General features: G+C 44.8%; 1 protein-coding gene across 2 annotated transcripts in view; it reads right to left on the bottom strand.

The window, feature by feature from the left end:
• LOC141071038 (uncharacterized) overlaps positions 1-14407 on the bottom strand; it is a 137395-nt gene that overhangs the window by 41789 nt on the left and 81199 nt on the right. The window contains exon 1 of one of the 2 annotated variants that reach the window (XM_073559594.1): positions 11122-11266. The exons of the other annotated variant lie outside the window; for it this stretch is intronic. The gene's annotated coding sequence lies outside the window, so the exon portion shown is untranslated. Of the gene's footprint in view, positions 1-11121; positions 11267-14407 lie in introns of those variants that run through there. 2 annotated transcript variants of the gene reach the window in all.

Genomic DNA, 14407 nt, shown 5'->3' with positions numbered 1-14407 from the left:
CACAAACTGAACTCCTCTGTCAGATACAATGTTCTCAGGAATCCCGTGCAAGCGAACCACCTGTTGCAAAAACAGGGGCACCAACTCAGAGGAAGATGGCATCTTAGGGAGTGGTACAAGATGAACCATCTTAGAGAACCTATCACAAATCACCCAAATAACAGTCATTCTTTGAGAGACCGGCATATCAGAGATGAAATCCATTGAAATATGGGTCCATGGCCTCCTGGGGACCGGCAAAGGCATCAACAACCCACTAGTGCGAGAACAAGATTTAGACCGGGAGCAAGTCCCACAGGACTGCACAAAATTCCTGACATCATGAGACAAGGTGGGCCACCAAAAAGAGCGACTCACCAGATCTCTAGTACCAAAAATACCTGGATGACCAGCCAATGCAGAGCAATGAACTTCAGACATCACTCTCTTCTTCCACTGGTCAGGAACATACAACTTTCCACTGGGACAACGCTCAGGTTTGTCCTCCTGGAACTCTTGCAGAGCAAGTCTCAAATCAGGCGAGATGGCAGAAAGAACTACCCCTTCGCCTAAGATGGTAGCAGGCTTGGTCACCACAGGAGAATCAGCAAAGAAGCTCCTAGAGAGGGCGTCTGCCTTGACATTCTTAGTTCCAGGAAGAAAAGAGACCACAAAATCAAAACGTGTAAAAAACAAGGCCCACCTAGCCTGTCTAGGGTTCAAGCGCTTAGCCGACTCTAGGTAAATCAAATTCTTGTGGTCAGTGAGGACCACGACTTGATGCTTAGCTCCCTCCAACCAATGTCTCCACTCCTCAAATGCCCATTTCATGGCCAACAGTTCCCGATTCCCCACATCATAGTTACGTTCAGATGGAGAGAACTTTCGGGAAAAGAAAGCACAGGGATTCATTTTAGATGTTACAGGATCCTTTTGGGACAAAACAGCTCCTGCACCAATCTCAGAAGCATCCACTCTACCTGGAACGGAAGTGAGACATCAGGTTGCCGCAAAACCGGGGCGGAGGTGAATCTTCGCTTCAGCTCCTGAAAGGAAGAAACAGCCTCCGGAGACGAATTTAACACATCAGCACCCTTCTTAGTTAAATCAGTCAATGGCTTGGCAATACTAGAAAATTTTGCTATAAATTTCCGATAAAAATTAGCAAAACCCAAAAACTTCTGGAGGGCCTTCAAAGAAGTGGGCTGAACCCAATCGTAAATGGCCTGTACCTTGGCCGGGTCCATTTTAATAGTTGACGGGGACAAAATAAATCCCAAAAAAGAAATCCTCTGTACTCCAAAAAGGCATTTAGATCCTTTGACATACAGGGAATTCTCCCTCAAGATCCGGAACACAGTCCGAATATGTTCCACATGAGAATCCCAATCCTTGAAGATCAAAATATCATCCAGATAGATAATCAAAAATTTATCGACAAAATCTCGGAAAATATCGTTCATGAAGCACTGGAAGACAGAAGGGGCATTAGTGAGCCCAAAAGGCATCACCAGGTACTCAAAATGTCCCTCCGGAGTATTAAACGCCGTCTTCCATTCATCACCATGCTTAATGCGAATAAGATTATACGCCCCCCTGAGGTCAATCTTGGTAAACCAGCAAGCACCTTTAACTCTGGAGAATAGATCCGAAATCAGGGGTAACGGATACTGATATTTAACAGTAATTTTGTTGAGGGCACGATAATCAATACAAGGTCTTAATGATCCATCCTTTTTGGCTACAAAAAAAAACCCGGCACCTAAGGGTGACGAGGATGGTCTAATATGACCCTTCTCCAACGCCTCCTTAATATAGGATCGCATAGCCTCGTGCTCGGGTACAGATAGATTGAAGAGCCGACCCTTGGGAAATTTACACCCCGGGCTCAGTTCAATTGCACAGTCATAACTCCTATGAGGAGGCAGAGACGCAGGCTCATTCTCACTAAATACATCATAAAAGTCCACCAAATAATCAGGAACATTATGCGACTGAGGAGAGGTGGAAAACATCGGAGCCTCACTAAAGGCACACTGACAACCCCAACTCACCGCAGACACAGATTTCCAATCCAAAACTGGATTATGAATTTGTAACCAGGGAAACCCCAGAACAATAGTATCATGCAGATTATGCAACACCAAAAATCTGCAATTTTCTTGATGGTCTGGGGAGACCCGCATTACCACCTGGGTCCAAAACTGAGGTTTATTTTTAGCCAAAGGAGTAGCATCAATCCCCCTCAAAGGGATAGGCGTCTGCAGAGGTGTCATCGGAAATCCACAACGTTTAGCAAAATCCAAGTCCATTAGGTTTAGGGCTGCTCCCGAATCCACAAAAGCCTTGGTGGAAAATGTGGACAGGGAGCAGATCAGAGTAATAACCAGAAGAAACTTAGGTTGAACACCACCAACAGAAAACGTGTGTGTAAAGCGTTTCTCTCGTTTAGGACAGACAGAAATAATATGCGAGGCATCTCCACAGAAAAAACACAACTTATTACGCCTTCTGAACTCCTGACACTGCTCTCTGGAAAAAACTCTATCACCTTGCATAGGTTCAGACATTTGTTCAACAGGTGGCAACACCTCTCGTGCAGCTTTGCGTTCGCGCAAACGCCGATCAACCTGAATGGCTAATGACATAGAATCGTCAAGACCAGAGGGAACAGGAAATCCCACCATAGTATCTTTTACGGCTTCTGACAACCCCTTCCGAAAGAGAGCAGCCAAGGCATTATCATTCCAGGTAGTAAGTACTGCCCACTTTCGGAATTTTTGACAGTACAATTCTGCAGAATCACGACCCTGGTTCAATGCCAGCAGGGTCTTTTCAGCCTGATCAATGGCATTAGGTTCGTCATACAACAACCCCAATGCCTGAAAAAATGCGTTCACATTAGTCAGAATAGGATCATCTGGTTTCAAAGAAAACGCCCAATCCTGGGGATCGCCACGCAGCAAAGAGATGACAATTTTAACCTGCTGCGCGGAGCTCCCTGACGAGTTAGGCTTCAAGGCAAAAAATAATTTACAATTATTTTTGAAATTCAAAAATTTAGACCGATCCCCAAAAAATACATCAGGTGTAGGAATCTTTGGTTCAGCAGCATGTGAATGAGCAAGGTAGGCGGAAATTCCCCGCACTTCCGCAGTGAGCTGCTCCACACGATCAGACAATTGCTTTATCTCCATTGAGAGAAAAAAAAATTCCCCCTACGGCCTCAGAGATATAGAGGAAAAAATGTACACACTTTTTTTTTTTTTTTTACAATTCTTTCCTGCTATTGAGTACCCTAGGATCTGCGGTATGGCGGGTGATTCTGTTATGATTGAGTCACTGTAGGAGGCAGACAAAAAAATAGAAGCTACGTCCAGAAAACCAGAGAAGTTGGCAACTATCAGATTGCAGACCCCTGAACCTATCAACACAACTAGCAGTAGCCGTGGGGGGTTCCTACAATGCCCTAGACCCCTCGATCACAGCCGGAGCGCTAAATAGCCTAAAGACAGAAAAGGAAATCTAAACTGCCCCAGAGCAGACCCCAAAGTAAAAGGCAGCCCCCTACATATAATGACGGTGAAGCAAGATGAAAAAACACTCACACAGATAGAAAGATAGGCTGAGCAAACGATGGGGCCCAAGCTAGCTAAACAGAACAGGAAAGGAAGGTTGCTGTCTGCAATCTGCCAAAACCCTATCAAAGACATAAGCCAACAAGCTGATATGAAAAAGACCCTGAAGCAGCTAGGCTTCAAAAACTAAATCAGCACTCAGGTATTTTCAGAAGACAGAGCTAAAGGAATTCAGCACACCCCAGCAGGGAATGGCAGAAATCCAGAAAAACAAAGCAAAACAAAGTCTAAGCACAAATGCAAAAGGCCGAGCAGAAAACTTAGCTTTAGAGGAGCAGGAATTCAGACTGGTCTCCAAGGATCCCACAGAGAAATCACCTGCAGGGCAGAAGGGCGTCGGCAGCCTTATATCCAGTCAGTAACTCCACTCAGCCAGTCATCATCATCAGACTCAGGTGTTTGATAATCAGGCTCACTACCTTTCTTCACCAGAAGAGGGAGCTCCTCGGGCCTCAGTAGTGAAGGGGAAAATGAACTCACAACACTATGGATTCTTTTAGCGCATACAAGGTTCAAACTTTTTAAAGTTTTAAGATTTAATAGAAAAGATACAATGCTTACAATAAAACAATATAAAAAATATGGAAATAAAAAGTGACATACAAATATGCAAACAGTTATAAAAGCAAAATGAATAAACTTACAGAAATATCTAAACCTTGCAGTCTGGTATTCTGGTCCCTAAGGAGGGAATATGAAATGGATCACATCAGTTTGGCTGTCCCTCAGTCCGTGAAGAACTTTCTTTGTGTAAGACCTAATTTATAGATTTAGCCTGGAGGTCAGATTTCTAGACCAACCTCTCATGTTAATATTCTAATTCCTGGTTTGTGACTGGACCATGGCTACTTTACCAATGACTACATTATTTTCCTCTGAACACTCTTTGTGTATGCTTTCTTTCTCATAGTAAATATACAGTGTCAGGCTGCAAATTGGCATCTCCCGTCAAAGGCACCAGAAGGTGTGAAATGTCTCCAATTCTGTGCCTTCCCAGGAAGGCACCCTGGGGTCTAAAACTACCTTATCTCAGGAAAACAAATGCTATCACCTTTGTGAGATCTGCCGCCTAAGGATAGATGCTAGTTAACTGTCAGCCATACATCGCATACAAATATATATTTCCACTCCACACATCAATCTTTTTGCAAGGAAAATCCACATTAAACAAACCATAACATGCAACACAAACTGGTACTCACCTGTGCAGTCATCTATAGGAATCTCCTCTTTATACTGCTCATCACCCCTCACATATATCTCTGTAGTGTTAATATGGGGCAGAGCTTTACCCTGAAAAGCCGGATTACTTACCGGTAATGCTCTTTTAATGAGTCCACGACAGCACCCACTGGAGGTATCGGATCCGCCCATTTGGAACAGGAAACCCTACAGGAAAGATAAAAAGGGGCGGTCCGCCTTTCCTCCTCAGTTTTACGTTTCAGAGTACCAGAAGGACCGCCAAGGATTAGGCAATGTTCTCTTATTTTAACATCTTTCTTATCCATTATTTGGTTAATATACTTTAACTATTGATATCCTTAGGGGGGGAAGTGAACGGGTGCTGTCGTGGACTCATTAAAAGAGCATTACCGGTAAGTAATCCGGCTTTTTACTCTTCGCCACGACAGCACCCACTGGAGAGATTCCAGAGACCATCACCTGGGTGGGACCACCGTGCCAAGGATAGTCCTGCCAAAGCTTAAGTCAGAGGTTGATGAAAGATCAAGTCTGTAGTGGTTATAGAAGGGGATGACCAAACTGCCGCCTTACATATAGTTTCAATCGGAACATCTCCCTTTTCCGCCCAAGAGGTTGCCATTGCCCTGGTGGAATGCGCCCTGATGTTCCCTGGAGGATCTTCGTTTTTTGCGGAGTAGGCTAAACGAATGGCCTCTCTGATCCACCGGGAAATGGTGCTCTTCGTGACTCCATACCCCTTCTTACAGCCCTGAAATGAAACAAATAGGGCCCTACTCTGCCTCCAACTGTTGGACCTCTCAATACATTTTAGGACAGTTCTTTTGACGTCCAGAGTATGGAACTTCTGCTCTTCCGGAGTAGAGGGATTTTTATAGAAGGTTGGGAGGAGTATCTCCTGAGATCTATGGTATTTTGTTGCCACTTTTGGCAGGTAGGCAGGGTCTGGTTTTAATACCAATCTGTCTTGGTATTCTTGGAAAAAAGGTGGATCTATTGACAAGGCCTGGATATCACCCACTCTTCTAGCTGAGGTCAGTGATACTAAGAGGGCCATTTTAAGTGCTAAGTATTTGAAGGGTATTGTGTCGATCGGCTCAAAGGGGTCTACCGTTAGGGCGTCTAAGACCAGATTTAGATCCCATGTAGGGACGGAGGGTATGTGGATTGGAGCTATTCGTTCACATGCTGTAATGAAACGAGTTATCCACTTGTTGCCTGCTATATTATGGCCATATAGTGCTCCTAATGCCGATATTTGTACTCTCAGTGTATTTACTGCTAAGCCTAAGTCTTTCCCCTTCTGCAGAAATTCCAAGATTGGGATTATCGGAACTTCTGCTGTATGAGGTACTGTATGGAATTGAAGAAATTTTTTCCATATTCTAGTGTAAATTTGGGTTGTGGACTGTTTTCTACTTTGTAGTAGTGTAGTAATTAAGGACTCCGAGAATCCTCTTGTCCTCAATAACTGCCTCTCAAATTCCACGCCGTCAAGTGCAAGCTGAGCACTTGAGGGTGGAAAAAGGGGCCTTGGGAGAGTAGATTGGCAGTCGGAAGGATCCAAGGATCTGTTATTGACATAATCTGCAGCCACGAAAACCACGGTCTTTTTGGCCAGAACGGTGCTATTAAGATTATTCTTGCTTTGTCGTCTCTGATCTTCCGAATTACTTGAGGTAGGAGGATCAATGGAGGGAACGCATACGCCAGGTTGAAATTCCATGGAGCTAGAAAGGCGTCCAGTATGTCTGGGTGATCTGACGGAGATAGGGAGGCAAATGTTTTTATCTGCCTGTTCTCCTTTGTGGCGAAAAGGTCCACCTCGGGTTGTCCCCATGAGGCTACTATGTCCCTGAAGACCTTCCGATTGAGGCACCACTCTCCTTGTCGTAGAGTGTGTCGGCTTAGGAAGTCTGCCTTTTGATTGCTCTCGCCTCTGATATGAAGGGCCGAGAGGGACAAAAAATAGTTTTCTGCTAAGTTTAAAATTCTTGCCGCTGAAGACATCAGAGTCTCTGATCGAGTTCCTCCTTGTCTGTTTATATATGCCACTGTGTTGTCCGACAGGATCCTTACATGCTTCTGTTGGAGCTGCGGAAGGAAGTTGTATAGAGCATAGAACACTGCAGTCAGTTCTTTTAAATTAGATGAGTAATCGCATTCCTCTTTACTCCACCTTCCCTGACGAAACCCATTCTCCATGTGGGCTCCCCAGCCCTGGGGACTGGCATCGGTGGTTACGATACAGGATGGAACTATAACCCATGGAACTCCTGAACATAAATGGTCATCGTCTAACCACCACTCTAGGGAAGTCAAGACTTCTTGTGACAGGGTTATTTTGCTCTGCAAATGACCACTATGTCGCTTATCCTCTTGGAGGATCTGGTGTTGTAGCGTACGGACATGGTACTGGGCCCACCGGACTGCCGGGGTGCAAGAATTTAGTGATCCTAATAGTGACATTGCTTCTCTCAAGGATACACGTGGTTTATCTATAGCTGCTTGTATTTTTTGTTTTGTGAGGGTGATTTTTACCTGAGGTAGTAGACATCTCTGGGTCAAGGAATCTAGCTGAAATCCTAGAAATGTCTGGAGAGATTGCGGATCGAGTCTGGACTTTTGGATATTGATGATCCAGCCAAGGCTCTGAAAAGAGGAGATTGCGTCAGTTACGCGTTCAGTACATTGTTTGACTGAATTCCCAATTATTAGGAAGTCGTCTAGATATGGCACAATTAGTGTGTCTTTTTGGCAAAGGTAGGCCATCACTTCTGCCATCACCTTGGTAAATATTCTTGGTGCCGTGGAAAGCCCGAAGGGCATTGCCGCGTATTGGAAATGACGAATCCTTCCCGCGACTTCCACTGCGACTCTTAGGTATTTCTGGAATCTGTTGTGTATAGGGAGATGATAATAAGCATCTTTTAAATCAATCCCTGCCATTACGCAATTTGGGAAAAGAAGCTTTATAGTGGATCTAATTGATTCCATTTTGAAATTATAATTTTTTATAAATGAATTTAGCTTCTTTAAATTAATAATGGTTCTAAACGTACCGTCTGGTTTAGGCACCAAAAACAGGGGAGAGTAAAAGCCTCTACCCTGTTGTTCCTCAGGGACGTCAACTAAAACTTTTTTAGCTAGTAGGACTCGAATCTCGTCTTCGAGAGCCTTTTGCTGAAGTGAGGAATTAAGGCGAGTTATAACAAAGAACTCATAGGGGATCCGAAGGAATTCAATCTTTATTCCTTCCTTGATTATGTTCAAAATCCATGGGTTTAACGTAATTTGTTCCCACTTGGTAAAAAAATTTTTTAATCTACCCCCAACTGGTGGGTCTAAACTCTTAATTTTTATCTCTCCTATATGTTGGCCCTCTGAAGATGGTACCCTTCTGCTTTTCGTCTTTCGTGGCCCATCTATTCGTTCTGTCCGATTGTCTTCTTCTCCCGAATGGCCGTCTCTTAAAGGTTTTCCTATAAAACGGAATGGGAGAATCACTGAAGGCCTTTTTCCTTTCTTTTGCCTTGGCGAGAATTTCGTCTAAGGCTTTTCCAAAGAGGAACTCACCCTCGCATGGGGTTGCACTAATTTTGGATTTTGATTGTGCATCCCCTTTCCAGCTCTTTATCCACAGCGCGCGTCTGGCGTTATTCACCAGGGCTGCCGACCTCGCTGCCAGTCTTAGGGTGTCCGCTGAAGCGTCTGCCATAAAGGCAGCTGCACCTCTTATCAACGGGATGGCTGCACGCAGTTTCTCCCTTGACACTCTTTGCTCAATCTGCTGGTCTAATTGATCTAGCCATACCAGCATTGATCTAGCAGTACATGTGCTGGCTATTGCGGGTTTGAATACCCCGGTGGTGGATTCCCAGGACCTTTTGAGCGAAGATTCAGCCTTTCGGTCTAATGGGTCTGCTAACAATCCTGCGTCCTCGACCGGGATCGAGGTCTGTTTGGAAGTGGAGGATATGACGGCATCCACCTTTGGTACTTTAGTCCATTTTAATAGATCTTCATCAGTGAACGGGTATTTCCGTTTTGAAGCTGATGGGAGAAAACCCCTCTGGTCGTGTTTCTCCCACTCTCTTTTGATGAGGTCCTTAATTGCCGGTATCACCGGAAATGATCTCCTCTTTTTCTCTGCCAATCCCGCAAACATAATGTCCTGCGCGGTTTGGGCTCCCCTTTCTTCTTCACATCCCATAGTATTTCTAACCGCTTTTACAAGGTTATCTACGCTGTCCAGTGGAAAACATGCGCGTCCTTCCATCTCCGAGGATGACGATGAGGACGTGGATGCGGAGCCTGAGTTTAGCTCCTGTTCTTCCTCTGACTCTGAACTAACAATGACCTGTTTCTTATGACTGGACTCTGCGGGAGTGCTGGCGCGGTTGATGGCTTGTATTTCCTCCCTAATTATGGCTCGGATATCTTTGGAAGATATCGTCGACCCCTGCCTGGTCTCTTTCATGCATTGTTTGCAGAGTTTTTTGGGGTAGGAGTCAGGGAGAGGATCTGAACATAATGCGCATTCTTTATGTTTAGTTTTTTCTTTTTTCTTTGACTGAAGTGAGAGGTCAAAGGTAAAGAGAGGGGGGGAGGGAGGAAGTTAGCTTAATAGGTAGAGTATATACTTTGCACACTCACCCAGTGAAGCTTAATACCGGGTCGGATGGCTGAGACGGTCTGGATCGGGTTTCTGCTGCCTCGCTCCTGCGGGCAGTCTCTGTCCTGGCGCTGCGGTCCCTGGTGGAGTTGCCCCCAGCTGAATCCCCTGCTGGGGTTTGCGACTCTGCGGGGGACGACATGGTTCCAACGATGCAGCGTTGTTTTATCTTTCTTCTTGTCGTGCCCCAGGAAGTCGCCCTGTCACAGGGCGCATGCGCCGCGTCATCGCCATCCTACCCCAGAAGTTCAACCATTACTTCAGGGGTATAGGAGCGTCGGGTGCCGGCTGGCTTCCGCGCCACCGCTACTCACACGCGCGGCTCGCGCGCTCATGGCCTCACCTCCACGCTATATCCCCACCGATTGGGGGGGGGATCCCCCGGATGCCGGACCGGCCCGGCCCGCTCCCTGGTAAGACCGGGCGGCCCTCCCCGGACCCGGTCATTACCACTATGCCACCAGACGAGGGGGGAGCCGTCAAACGGAATCTCCCCCCGACGCTGCTTCCGGACCGCAGCCCCTGCCGTTCCCGAGGAGACCGCACAGGCGGATGCATGGCCCGGGTAAGATCCTGCAGGATCCTGCTCCATTTGGAACAGGAAACCAAAACTGAGGAGGAAAGGCGGACCGCCCCTTTTTATCTTTCCTGTAGGGTTTCCTGTTCCAAATGGGCGGATCCGATACCTCCAGTGGGTGCTGTCGTGGCGAAGAGTAAAAGGAAGATTTTAAAAGTCACAGACAGACAGAGAAGTAGTAAGACATGATTTAGAAAAAAGTAAAGACCATAAATTAACAAAATGAAATGATAGCAGTAGTTATCAAATCATTGCAGGTGTCTCTAATATATTGGCCATTCAGTGTATAATACTGATGGATAAAACAAGACTGAACACAAGACCTTCACAGCTGTTTACACATCATAGGGAAGATTATATGACACATTTTTTACATCTACCTAATAATTCTGAGGAACATTGAGATTTTCTCGTTTACAGTCTTGTGGAAGAAGAGGATGGGGACAGCTCTCTGGTGTTGACCTCTCACTAGATAGAACTGGAGGAAACACATACAGGGACTGAATTCATTCTTTACATACAGATCATTATAGGCCATGTGTGTTTAGTCCTGTCTATTACCTGGTGATGAGAGGGGCTGGGGAATCTCCATCATGACGTCCTTGTACAGATCTTTGTGTCCTTCTAAATACTCCCACTCCTCCATGGAGAAATAAACAGTGACATTCTGAGACCTTATAGGAACCTGACACATACAATGATACCGTCATCCCCCGATCCCTCCATAGCGTTACTGTATAATGTCCCAGCATTCCCAGCAGTGTCACCTCTCCAGTCAGCAGCTCAATCATTTTGTAGATGAGTTCTAGGATCTTCTGGTCATTGATGTCCTCGCGTTTCAGGGGGTTCAGGAGTCTTCCCCATCCCTGAGACACAAGGGCCTGACCGCGCTCACTAGAGGTCTTCCTCACTACTGTGTAATCCTGGTTATGGAGAGACTCATTAATAAATCTCACTACAGACATTTCCAGAGTCTTCACCTCTCCAGTTCTGTCCACCTGTTATTCCCATAGATAAGAATGATGTAATGTGACGCCATCAGAATCTCTTACCTCTCCAGTAAGCTGGAAGATGATTTCTAGGGTGAGGTGTAATATCCTCGACGCAACCTTGCCCCTTTCCCTATCCATCCTAGAAAGGTCAAAAGGGAGAATTCTCTTAAGTAGAAGTTCTTCACTGCGAGGATCCGATATTATAGGAACCTGAATGGGAAGAAGATGAGGCAATGTCTCTCCAGAACCAAAAACATAATAAGAATATGTAAAAATAAAATTAAATAAATTATACTCGATTGGGCCACAATTGACCCAGTGCACAGTCCAGTCATTTTCTTTGGTCTGTTAACTGATGGGACCTTCACTGGGCCATCTTTGGTGCCCTTAAGTGCCGGACATCTTTAGCATCTCTAAAAATTACAGGCATAAGCACATTTCACAGATGGCCTAGTGAAGACCATGCTGTCTACTGGACTGAAAAAGACATGATGGCCAGGTATTATATTTTTAAAACTTTTTTAACCCCTTCCTAACCATTGTGAATGCGGTTCTACGATATTTCTGGATCTGCAGAAAATGTATCACAAAAAAATCTGTATCCTCCCTCTTTGTATCGATTGGAACATTTAACATCTTATCAACACAGCTCCCCCACTTTTGAGGTCAAAGCACGTCACACCTTTACATAAAGAAGAAAAGTACAGTGGTGGTCGTGGGGCATTCCCTACTGAGAGGAATAGAAGCCGCTATCTGTCGACAGGACATCACCTCACAAGAGGTGTGCTATCTTCTAGGTGTCCAAATCAAAGATGTGTCTGATAGGGTATCAAGACTCTTCAGTGTTACAGACAATTCATGCATACTAATACATAGGAACAAATTACACAGAAAAAAAGGACCTGGAAACTATATGCAGATACTTTGAAGACCTAGGCCGGAAAGTGAAGTACCGTATTTTTCGCTTTGTAAGACGCACTTTTTTCCCCCAAATTAGGCGGCAAAATGGGGGTGTGTCTTACAAAGTGGACATGACTTACCATAGGCCATGATCAGGGGGTGTCCGGGTGTCCGGCGGTTGCTGGCCGGTGCTGTGGGTGCCTCCGGTGCCCAGCGGTGCTGTGTGTGCCCGGCGCTACCCGGGGCTCTGCCGACATTGTGCGACAGGCCAGAGCCCCGGCATTTCCAAGGTTCCCATGTGTGTGCGGTGGTTCCGGTAAAAAATGGCCGCCAGCGCTTGCGCAGATGGGATCTCTGGACCCAGCTCTCAAGAGATGAGATCTGAAATGACCCTGCAGCAGCACAAGACCCCCGGCAGCAACGGCACACATCGGCGCCCCCCCTCATCCCTGAATGCGGCCTGCAGCATCACTCCACTCCTGCCTCCTCCAGCAGCAAGCCTGGGACCGCGCTACACCGCAGCCACCAACCCCGGTAAGCAATAAGATGCAAGGATTATAAGAAGCACCACCATTTTATTAAAAAAATATTTTTTTTTATTTTTCTCCTCAAAATTTCTGGTGCGTCTTATAATCCAGAGCGTCTTATAAAGCGAAAAATACGGTAAGTGGTAGCACAGGTTGTCTTCTCATCTCCCTTCCCAGGAATAGACATGGAACAAGGAGATTAAACAGAATTCTACAGGTGAACAACTGACTACATTAATGGTGCTGTCAGCATCGTTATGGATTTCTTGAACATGGATTGAATTACTTGTAGAATAATAATCACCTATGCAGTTTAACAATGCAACTATTTTTAATTACTTAGATCCATGGTCTTACAGCAATTCTGGGTAGATGGTCACAATGCAATATCCCCAGTCCAAAAGACCCCATCCTGAAGCCGATAGTTCCACTGCCGCATTACCATGCAATACCCACTGTCTCCCAACTTTTGGTTGGCCCATAACTTTTGTTTCTCCAGTCAGTATAGTCTGTAGTCACATTCCATGCTCCACACCACAACCATAGCAGTCTCCTGCTCCAGCTGGCAACAACAGTCTTTAACCCCTTCACCACGAAGCCTGTTTTCACCTTCCTGACTAGGCCAATTAGTACAATTCTGACCACTGTCACTTTATGAGGTCATAACTCTGGAACGCTTCAACGGATCCCACTAATCTTGAGAATGTTTTCTCGTGACTAATTGTGCTTTATGATAGTGGTAAAATTTCTTTGATATGGAAAATGTGTTTATTTGTGAAAAAGATGGAAATTTGGCAATAAATTTTGAAAATTTCGCAATTTTCAAACATTTAATTTTTATGCTCTTAAATCAGAGTCATATCGCACAAAATAGTTAATAAATAGCATTTCCCACATGTCTACTTTACATTAGCACAATTTTGGAAACATAATTTTTTTGTTAGGAAGTTATAAGGTTTAAAAGTTGACCAGCGATTTATCATTTTTACAACAAAATATGCAAAACCATTTTTTAGGGACCACCTCACATTTGAAGTGAATTTGAGGGGAATATACGACAGAAAATACCCAAAAATGACACCACTCTAAAAACTGCACACAAGGTGCTCAAAACCACATTCAAGAAGTTTATTAACCCTCAGATGCTTCACAGAAATTTTTAGAATGTGGAATAAAAAAAAATAAACATTTACTTTTTCACAAACATTTTCCTTTAGATGTAATTTTTTTTTTACTTTCGCAAGGGTAACAGGAGAAAATGGACCATACAATTTGTTGTGCAATTTCTCCCGAGCATGCCGATACCCCATATAAGGGGGAAATCTACTGTTTGGGCACACAGCAGGGCTCTGAAGGGAAGGAGCGACATTTCACTTTTTGAATGCAAAATTTGCTGGCATAATTAGCGAATGCCATGTCATGCTTGGAGAGCCCCTGATGTGCCTAAACAGTGGCAACCCCCCCTCGAGTCACACTATTTTGGAAACTAGACCCCTTAGGAAACTTATCTAGATGTTTTTTGAGCACCTTGAGCCCCCAGGTGCTTCACAGAAGTTTATAACGTTAAGCCATGAAAATTTAAAAAAAAAAATCACATTTTTCCCACAAAAATCTTTTTTACAAATACATTTTGTATTTTCACAAGGGCAAAGGGAGAAAATGGACCCCAAAGTTTGTTGTGCAATTTCTCCTGAGTTCACCGATACCCCATATGTGGTCGAAAACTACTTTTGAGACAGTGTAAAGCCTATGTTCAGCAGTGTCCTTTTCAGAAGTGCACAAAACTGTGCAATCCTAAAATGACGGACACTGTCGGATCACAGGTCCTATGGCGTCCACAGTGCCTCCATCTGCCTCATTAAAGGCAATCTTCTGCTGAGGGTTCTGTCTGAATCACGTATTTCAGAGATTTACACGGA

The sequence above is a fragment of the Dendrobates tinctorius genome, unplaced genomic scaffold (assembly GCF_039654945.1).
Source record: "Dendrobates tinctorius isolate UK_male_01 unplaced genomic scaffold, ASM3965494v1 ptg000014l, whole genome shotgun sequence".
Classification (NCBI taxonomy): Eukaryota; Metazoa; Chordata; class Amphibia; order Anura; family Dendrobatidae; genus Dendrobates; species Dendrobates tinctorius.
The sequence above is the reverse complement of the archived record's forward strand: the minus strand, read 5'-3'. Positions and strand labels throughout refer to the sequence as shown.